General features: G+C 42.9%; 2 non-coding genes across 2 annotated transcripts; both read left to right on the forward strand.

The window, feature by feature from the left end:
• The first annotated feature begins 4,533 nt into the window (after positions 1-4,533).
• Positions 4,534-6,457, forward strand: LOC139997011 (small subunit ribosomal RNA). The gene has a single exon (XR_011802502.1). It is a non-coding gene; the product is annotated as a small subunit ribosomal RNA (ribosomal RNA).
• Positions 6,458-8,915: 2,458 nt separating this feature from the next.
• LOC139996997 (5.8S ribosomal RNA) lies at positions 8,916-9,070 on the forward strand. Its single transcript, XR_011802485.1, has one exon. It is a non-coding gene; the product is annotated as a 5.8S ribosomal RNA (ribosomal RNA).
• Positions 9,071-10,000: the final 930 nt, after the last annotated feature.

A 10,000-nucleotide genomic window follows, 5' to 3' on the forward strand; every position in this document is an offset into this window, starting at 1 on the left:
GGGAATATTACGTATTCCTACGTCGGGATTAAGCGTTTATTTCGTCCCGAGAACTTTAAAAAAAAATTTTAAATCGAACCGTTTTTTCGAATTATTTCGCTTAAAAGCGTTACAAGGTGCTAATATTTGTGCATAAATCGCTTTAAAATGACGTTTTACATCGGGATTAAGGGTTTATTTCGTCGCTGAAATGTTATATAAAAAAAGTACGATCGCGCCCGGGACGTTGGAACTTAGTCGCATTCTCGACCGGTACGTTGGGACTTAGAAAAATTTTCGACCGAAAAGTTTTTTCGAGTTATTTCGTTAAAAAGCGTTATGAGGTATGAATATTTTTATATAAATCGCTATATTATTATATTTTACGTCGGGATTAAACGTTTATTTGGTCCTGAAAACGTTAAAAAAATATAGTGGACCGACGCGACTCGGCCCGTCGGACTTTGTCATACTCTCCACCGGTACGTAGGGACTTAGAAAAATTTTCGACCGAAAAGTTTTTTCGAGTTATTTCGTTAAAAAGCGTTATGAGGTATTAATATTTTTATATAAATCGCTATATTATTGTATTTTACGTCGGGATTAAACGTTTATTTGGTCCCGAAAACGTTAAAAAAAAATTTTTTATTCGAAAGGTTTTTTCGAGTTATTTCGCTTAAAAGCGTTCTAAGGTGCGAATATTCTTGCATAAATCGCTTTAAAATGACGTTTTACATCGGGATTAAGCATTTATTTCGTCGCTGAAAAGTTATATAAAAAAAGTATGATCGCGCCCGGGACGTTGGAACTTAGTCTCATTCTCGACCGGTACGTTGGGACTTAGAAAAATTTTCGACCGAAAAGTTTTTTCGAGTTATTTCGTTAAAAAGCGTTATGAGGTATGAATATTTTTATATAAATCGCTATATTATTGTATTTTACGTCGGGATTAAACGTTTATTTGGTCCTGAAAACGTTAAAAAAAAATAGTGGACCGACGCGACTCGGCCCGTCGGACTTTGTCATACTCTCCACCGGTACGTAGGGACTTAGAAAAATTTTCGACCGAAAAGTTTTTTCGAGTTATTTCGTTAAAAAGCGTTATGAGGTATTAATATTTTTATATAAATCGCTATATTATTGTATTTTACGTCGGGATTAAACGTTTATTTGGTCCCGAAAACGTTAAAAAAAAATTTTTTATTCGAAAGGTTTTTTCGAGTTATTTCGCTTAAAAGCGTTATAAGGTGCGAATATTCTTGCATAAATCGCTTTAAAATGACGTTTTACATCGGGATTAAGCATTTATTTCGTCGCTGAAAAGTTATATAAAAAAAGTATGATCGCGCCCGGGACGTTGGAACTTAGTCTCATTCTCGACCGGTACGTTGGGACTTAGAAAAATTTTCGACCGAAAAGTTTTTTCGAGTTATTTCGTTAAAAAGCGTTATGAGGTATTAATATTTTTATATAAATCGCTATATTATTGTATTTTACGTCGGGATTAAACGTTTATTTGGTCCTGAAAACGTTAAAAAAAAATAGTGGACCGACGCGACTCGGCCCGTCGGACTTTGTCATACTCTCCACCGGTACGTAGGGACTTAGAAAAATTTTCGACCGAAAAGTTTTTTCGAGTTATTTCGTTAAAAAGCGTTATGAGGTATTAATATTTTTATATAAATCGCTATATTATTGTATTTTACGTCGGGATTAAACGTTTATTTGGTCCCGAAAACGTTAAAAAAAAATTTTTTATTCGAAAGGTTTTTTCGAGTTATTTCGCTTAAAAGCGTTATAAGGTGCGAATATTCTTGCATAAATCGCTTTAAAATGACGTTTTACATCGGGATTAAGCATTTATTTCGTCGCTGAAAAGTTATATAAAAAAAGTATGATCGCGCCCGGGACGTTGGAACTTAGTCTCATTCTCGACCGGTACGTTGGGACTTAGAAAAATTTTCGACCGAAAAGTTTTTTCGAGTTATTTCGTTAAAAAGCGTTATGAGGTATTAATATTTTTATATAAATCGCTATATTATTGTATTTTACGTCGGGATTAAACGTTTATTTGGTCCTGAAAACGTTAAAAAAAAATAGTGGACCGACGCGACTCGGCCCGTCGGACTTTGTCATACTCTCCACCGGTACGTAGGGACTTAGAAAAATTTTCGACCGAAAAGTTTTTTCGAGTTATTTCGTTAAAAAGCGTTATGAGGTATTAATATTTTTATATAAATCGCTATATTATTGTATTTTACGTCGGGATTAAACGTTTATTTGGTCCCGAAAACGTTAAAAAAAAATGTTTTATTCGAAAGGTTTTTTCGAGTTATTTCGCTTAAAAGCGTTATAAGGTACGAATATTCTTGCATAAATCGCTTTAAAATGACTTTTTACGTCGGGATTAAGCGTTTATTTCGTCGCTGGAAAGTTATATAAAAAAAGTACGAACTCGTCCGGGACGTTGGAACTTAGTCTCATTCTGGACCGGTACGTTGGGACTTAGAAAAATTTTCGACCGAAAAGTTTTTTCGAGTTATTTCGTTAAAAAGCGTTATGAGGTATGAATATTTTTATATAAATCGCTATATTATTATATTTTACGTCGGGATTAAACGTTTATTTCGTCCGTGGAAGGTTAAAAAAAAACGGACGGATACGACCGGGCCTTTGGAACTTTGTCTCATTCTGGACCGGTACGTTGGGACTTAGAAAAATTTCGGCCGGCGGAAAAGTCCGAAATACTTATTTCGAGTTATTTCGTTAAAAAGCGTTATAAGGTATAAATATTTTTGCGGAAACGGTTATATCTCTATTAAATACAACTGGATTAAACGTTTTTTCGAATTTTTTAAAAAATTTGTGTTCGACGAACTGACACGACTGCGATATTTGTTTAATTATTTCGTTAATTAACGTTGCAAGGTATATATTTTTTTGCATATTTCTCGTTGTTTCAACGTGTTCTAATCGATTAAGAACGTGGTTTTTGTCCGTATTCGTTAAAAGAGGTGGTTTACTGATGCGATTTTAAAAAAAAAAAAAAAATTAAATTTTTCGATAAAAACTTGTTTAAAATATTAAAATAAGCGGTGCGTTAAAATATCTCGACGATAGGACGTTTTATAAGGGTACTTTATTGGAACAAAGTGGTCGAGCGTTTCAGAGACTAAGTCCGACGGTACGTTGGGACTTAGAAAAATTTCGGCCGGCGGAAAAGTCCGAAAAGCTTATTTCGAGTTATTTCGTTAAAAAGCGTTATAAGGTATAAATATTTTTGCAGAAACGGTTATATCTCTATTAAATACAACTGGATTAAACGTTTTTTGCGAATTTTTTAAAAAATTAGTGTCCGTCGAACTGACACGACTGCGATATTTGTTTAATTTTTTCGTTAATTAACGTTGCAAGGTATATATTTTTTTGCATATTTCTCGTTGTTTTAACGTGTTCTAATCGATTAAGAACGTGGTTTTTGTCCGTATTCGTTAAAAGAGGTGGTTTACTGATGCGATTTTTAAAAAAAAAAAAAAATTAAATTTTTCGATAAAAACTCGTTTGAAATATTAAAATAAGCGGTGCGTTAAAATATCTCGACGATAGGATGTTTTCTAAGGGTAGTTTATTCGAAAAAAGTGGTCGAGCGTTTCAGAGACTAAGTCCGACGGTACGCTCTAACGGAGGTTTTACATGGTAAGCGCCCGGCCGCTGGCCCGGCCGGCGCCGACCGTCCGGCCGGCGCTTTGGTATCTATAAGAGACACGTCGAGTCGGACGGTCCGGACGGAACAGCGTCGAGCGCGTGGCTATTCTACGGCCTCGGTTGAGAATTCAGTCACCGCTCCTCGAGTCTTAGTGAACTTTTTTACTATTTCTCGACTGTTCCTTCGTTCTCGTATCGACTCTTTCTCTACACTGCTGCGCCGCGGGTCGCTGTCCTGGACGTAATGACCAAATAACGTGGCAAGGTTCCCCTTAGTCGGGAAGCTGGATCCTGTATGCTCGCACTAACTTTAAAAAAAGTTAGGGCAGTGTGCTTGTTACTAACTGAGTATCAATTCATGCTGGTTCGGCAGAGACCGTTCCAAAACTTATGTTATAGCGTACGCAGTACGTTTTAAACATACGAAAGGCTAATGGGGAGCGTACTACCTTTTAGGAAGTGCGTTCTTTCTGATTGGAGAATATCAAAAGAACGAACGAATATGTTTCTTACGAGGACGGTACGTTCAGCATGCAGTTTACGTGCTTTTTACCGCTAAGGCATATTCGTTCAACCAACAAACCATTCTTACAGAATGATCCTATGAACAGAATGATCTTAAAATATTCCACACAAACAATCAAACGAACGAAAGAAAGTAAAGAGAGAGTGGCGAAATGAGAGAGAGTAGTGGCGTTCGACGTTACAACGGGAATTAAAAGGGTGTCGTCGAACGTTCACTAAGAACGAAAAGTCTCGTCGTACGGTGTTACGGACCCACCTACGACACTCTGAGGCTATTTTAAAAAGAGAGTCTTTTGACTCTAATATATATATAAAATACAAAGTTCCCTGGTTGATCCTGCCAGTAGTCATATGCTTGTCTCAAAGATTAAGCCATGCATGTCTCAGTACATGCCGCATTAAGGTGAAACCGCGAATGGCTCATTAAATCAGTTATGGTTTCTTAGATCATACTTAAACTTACTTGGATAACTGTGGTAATTCTAGAGCTAATACATGCAAACAGATTCGTACCAGAGATGGTACGAATGCTTTTATTAGATCAAAACCAATCGGTGGCGGATGGCTCGTCCGTTCGTCCATCGTTTGTTTTGGTGACTCTGAATAACTTTGTGCTGATCGCATGGTCATCTAGCACCGGCGACGCATCTTTCAAATGTCTGCCTTATCAACTGTCGATGGTAGGTTCTGCGCCTACCATGGTTGTAACGGGTAACGGGGAATCAGGGTTCGATTCCGGAGAGGGAGCCTGAGAAACAGCTACCACATCCAAGGAAGGCAGCAGGCGCGCAAATTACCCACTCCCGGCACGGGGAGGTAGTGACGAAAAATAACGATACGGGACTCATCCGAGGCCCCGTAATCGGAATGAGTACACTTTAAATCCTTTAACGAGGACCAATTGGAGGGCAAGTCTGGTGCCAGCAGCCGCGGTAATTCCAGCTCCAATAGCGTATATTAAAGTTGTTGCGGTTAAAAAGCTCGTAGTTGAATCTGTGTGTCACAGTGTCGGTTCACCGCTCGCGGTGTTTAACTGGCATTATGTGGTACGTCCTATCGGTGGGCTTAGCTCCTCGCGGGGCGGTCCAACTAATATCCCATCGCGGTGCTCTTCACTGAGTGTCGAGGTGGGCCGATACGTTTACTTTGAACAAATTAGAGTGCTTAAAGCAGGCTACCTTCGCCTGAATACTGTGTGCATGGAATAATGGAATAGGACCTCGGTTCTATTTTGTTGGTTTTCGGAGCCCCGAGGTAATGATTAATAGGGACAGATGGGGGCATTCGTATTGCGACGTTAGAGGTGAAATTCTTGGATCGTCGCAAGACGGACAGAAGCGAAAGCATTTGCCAAAAATGTTTTCATTAATCAAGAACGAAAGTTAGAGGTTCGAAGGCGATCAGATACCGCCCTAGTTCTAACCATAAACGATGCCAGCCAGCGATCCGCCGAAGTTCCTCCGATGACTCGGCGGGCAGCTTCCGGGAAACCAAAGCTTTTGGGTTCCGGGGGAAGTATGGTTGCAAAGCTGAAACTTAAAGGAATTGACGGAAGGGCACCACCAGGAGTGGAGCCTGCGGCTTAATTTGACTCAACACGGGAAACCTCACCAGGCCCGGACACCGGAAGGATTGACAGATTGATAGCTCTTTCTTGATTCGGTGGGTGGTGGTGCATGGCCGTTCTTAGTTGGTGGAGCGATTTGTCTGGTTAATTCCGATAACGAACGAGACTCTAGCCTGCTAAATAGACGTAAATTATGGTATCTCGAAGGCCCCCGGCTTCGGTCGGCGGGTTTTTACTACCAACGTACAAACAAATCTTCTTAGAGGAACAGGCGGCTTCTAGCCGCACGAGATTGAGCAATAACAGGTCTGTGATGCCCTTAGATGTTCTGGGCCGCACGCGCGCTACACTGAAGGAATCAGCGTGTTTTCCCTGGCCGAAAGGCCCGGGTAACCCGCTGAACCTCCTTCGTGCTAGGGATTGGGGCTTGCAATTATTCCCCATGAACGAGGAATTCCCAGTAAGCGCGAGTCATAAGCTCGCGTTGATTACGTCCCTGCCCTTTGTACACACCGCCCGTCGCTACTACCGATTGAATGATTTAGTGAGGTCTTCGGACTGGTGCGCGGCCAATGTGATAAGCATTGCCGATGTTACCGGGAAGATGACCAAACTTGATCATTTAGAGGAAGTAAAAGTCGTAACAAGGTTTCCGTAGGTGAACCTGCGGAAGGATCATTAACGAAAAATACAAAAACACAAAGAATATATTTGACTTGAACACTGTATAATAAAATATATATAATATCGTCGGTAAGGAGCCGTACTCCTCCTATATCGACACAAAGTATATACGACGTATTAACAAGCTATATACTTTGACAAAAGCCAAATTTTTTACAATAAGGAGGTGAGAGACGCTCCAGTTACGAAACTATACGAAGAGTGTGGCACTCTCTCTCGATCATCGGGATGAAGAGATATACTTTTACACGAATAATTCGAGGCGCCTGCGTGAGGTCGTACACAGAAAGACCCGCCGTCTCCGAATAATATTATAACAAACGAAAAACTTAAAAATATTCTCGAGGCGCCTGCGTGAGGTCGTAAACAGAAAGACCCGCCGTCTCCGAATAATATAACACACGGAAAACTTAAAAAGATTCTCGAGGCGCTTGCGTGAGGTCGTACACAGAAAGACCCGCCGTCTCCGAATCCTATAACACGAAACCGCTACTATTAATAATAATAATAATAATAACGATATGTGAGGGAACTTGAGCTGAACACATATCGAAAAAACTAAAAGTTACAGTGGAAACCACGTGTAATGAGAAATGCGATCGAGGCGCCTGCGTGAGGTCGTACACAGAAAGACCCGCCGTCACGATCTCGTATTTCGTATTTGCATCGTGGAAATCCAACGAACGAACAATATAATATATAAACTAAAATCTCTAAAGTGCCTCGTGTCGGAGAGATCACTGCTCACACCTCTTCTATATTTCGTAGTTGCGTTGCGTAGGCCTCACCTCCTAGCAACGGGACATAAGGAAGACTGCTCTTTGGGATCGAACGAAGCGTCTATAACGAGTCGTCGACGAGAGCGAAAGAACGCGAATAGCGAGCCGCAGAAAAATAGGATACCGAATTATATATCTTCGAAGGTTCTCTTCGAAGATCCATGGATACCTATATCTGCGCGTCTCCAGCTATCTCGCGCGTCTCTCCAAACTCTCGTCGTTCCTCGAAACGTGCTTCCTACCCAAAGGGCGTTCGTTCTTCCTATGTCGTTTCGTTGTCGTTCGTTTCAACGGCGAACGATATACGATGTTCGACAAAACGAAACCACGTTGTACGTTCGTACTCGTGGATCGGGTAACCTAGAACGAAAACGCATTGCGTGGATGTTGGCCCGAAAAGATATATACCAGTGCGAGTGATGGTAAAGAGTATAACGATTCTTAACTAGACGAAGTTGGTTCGGAGGGGACCGCCGGCCGTCTCTCTATCCTCGTTGTCGTGAGTCATATGCCTCGTTCCGTCGCTAGAGTTTTTCAAACTCTGCTTCTGGCTATCGGGAAGAAACGACCGCGCGAGGAAGACGACGACGACGACCGTGCGCGTCCCATCGAATTTTTTTTTATTTTTACCTGATCGACGGAAGTTTCGTCCGGTTCGTCTCTTTTACCATCGTCTCGTCGACCCGTTCAGAGGGGACCGCCTGTCCATATCCTCGTTGTCGTGAGTCATATGCCTCGTTCCGTCGCTAGAGTTTTTCAAACTCTGCTTCTGGATATCGGGAAGAAACGACCGCGCGAGGCCGATGGCTGCGAGTCCCATCGAATTTTTTTTAAACGCACGCACACACATACACCTGAACGGAGATGCGTTCCTTTTCGTCGCGATTTTTCGTGCTTTAGTCGTCGTTGTCGCCATCCGTTCGGAGGGGACCGCCGGCCGTCTCTCTATCCTCGTTGTCGCGAGTCTAATGCCTCGTTCCGTCGCTAGAGTTTTTCAAACTCTGCTTCTGGCTATCGGGAAGAATAGACCGCGCGCGAGGAAGAGGAAGGACGACCGTGCGCGTCCCATCGATTTTTTTTATTTTTACCTGAACCACCGAAGTCGATTCAGAGGGGACCGCCGGCCGTGTCTGTATCCTCGTTGTCGTGAGTCATATGCCTCGTTCCGTCGCTAGAGTTTTTCAAACTCTGCTTCTGGCTATCGGGAAGAAACGACCGCGCGAGGAAGACTACGACCGTGCGCGTCCCATCGATTTTTTTTTACCCGAACGATGGAGATGCATATCGGCTGTTTGCTTCGAATAACTGGACGAGAGGAACGAACATATATATATATCATGGGCTAGCCACCGTGCGCTTTCTTCGCGAGATCGTGTGCTGTACAGAGGATTCAGAATCGGGTGTTATATCCCCGTCGTTTCCTGACGAACGGAGCTTCGATCTCGTTGGTTGTTATATATTATAATGCACTTTACGCCCGGTCGGCGGGCTGCGTGTGTCGTCGCGCAGTCCGTCCGATTTCGTTTTCGAACGTATTTTCGTGTCGTCAATCATATGGCGACTTCCGCGCGTTCGATTCCCGTTGGTCGGACGTTTGTCGGATATCGGCTTCTTTCGAACCGAGAATAAGAGTACAAAAACCTGAGTACACAAACAAAAATCCATGCATAAACGATTACCCTGAACGGTGGATCACTTGGCTCGTGGGTCGATGAAGAACGCAGCTAATTGCGCGTCAACGTGTGAACTGCAGGACACATGAACATCGACATTTCGAACGCACATTGCGGTCCACGGATACAATTCCTGGACCACGCCTGGCTGAGGGTTGCTCACGTAAACCTAAGACTGCTTGCGTTGCGTATCGTTGCTCTCGGTCCGTATCTCTCTGTTCTTTCTTGCCTCGTCGACAGCCCGCCGTCGTTCGTTTTATCTTTAAACGAACGTTTCTGAGTCGGAGGACGAGCGCCAAGCAAAAGAATACGAATTAAAGAGCGGTCGAGGGCTCGTACGCGACGTACGAGCGATTGTTGGACGTTCGTCGGCGTTCGTCGCTGGATCGTGTGGAGACCGGCGTACGCATGCTCTCGATACAAATATATATGAAAAATCTATCGCGTTCACGGGAGACTCGCAAAACTACCTCCGTCTCTTCTCTGTCCCTTCTTGGCTTGACAACCCGCCGTCGTTCGTGTTTTACGAACGTTTCTGAGTCGGACGAAGCGCAAGAAGAAGGATACGAATTAAAAGAGCGCGGAGAGAACCGTCGTCGTCGACGCGGTTATCGAGATACACAGAGCGAGTTTTCTTCGTGGCCGATTTTTTTTTTCTTTTTGTATCAGCCTCTGCTACGTTTTGTTAGTCTTCGATAAGCACGAATGACCGCGCCCCCGACGTCGTCTTAAATGAATTTTTGGCGAGACTGAGAGAAAGCAAAAATATTTTTGAACAAAGTCAGTCGAGAGAGGAGAGAAAAGAGAACCAAGATATTAAAACCTAAACCTAAACTTGGTGGCGTAACGAAAAACTGTGTGCCTTAAAGAAACACAACCGTCTTTTCATCAAGATGTTTTTACTCGTACAGCCCCAGGGATCGAATACCCACTCCGTCTGTTCGTGCGGCAGAGATGTATTCTGCAGGCGCGAGACGACTGACGAGAAGACAACGAGGACCGTCGCATCGATGGGTCGTCGTTGCGTTTTTCATCCTCTGTGCTTTTTTCTGTTCTTCGCGAACCCAGAGAAAGCCGTAGATCCGGGA

The sequence above is a fragment of the Bombus fervidus genome, unplaced genomic scaffold (assembly GCF_041682495.2).
Source record: "Bombus fervidus isolate BK054 unplaced genomic scaffold, iyBomFerv1 scaffold0025, whole genome shotgun sequence".
In the NCBI taxonomy this organism is placed as follows: Eukaryota; Metazoa; Arthropoda; class Insecta; order Hymenoptera; family Apidae; genus Bombus; species Bombus fervidus.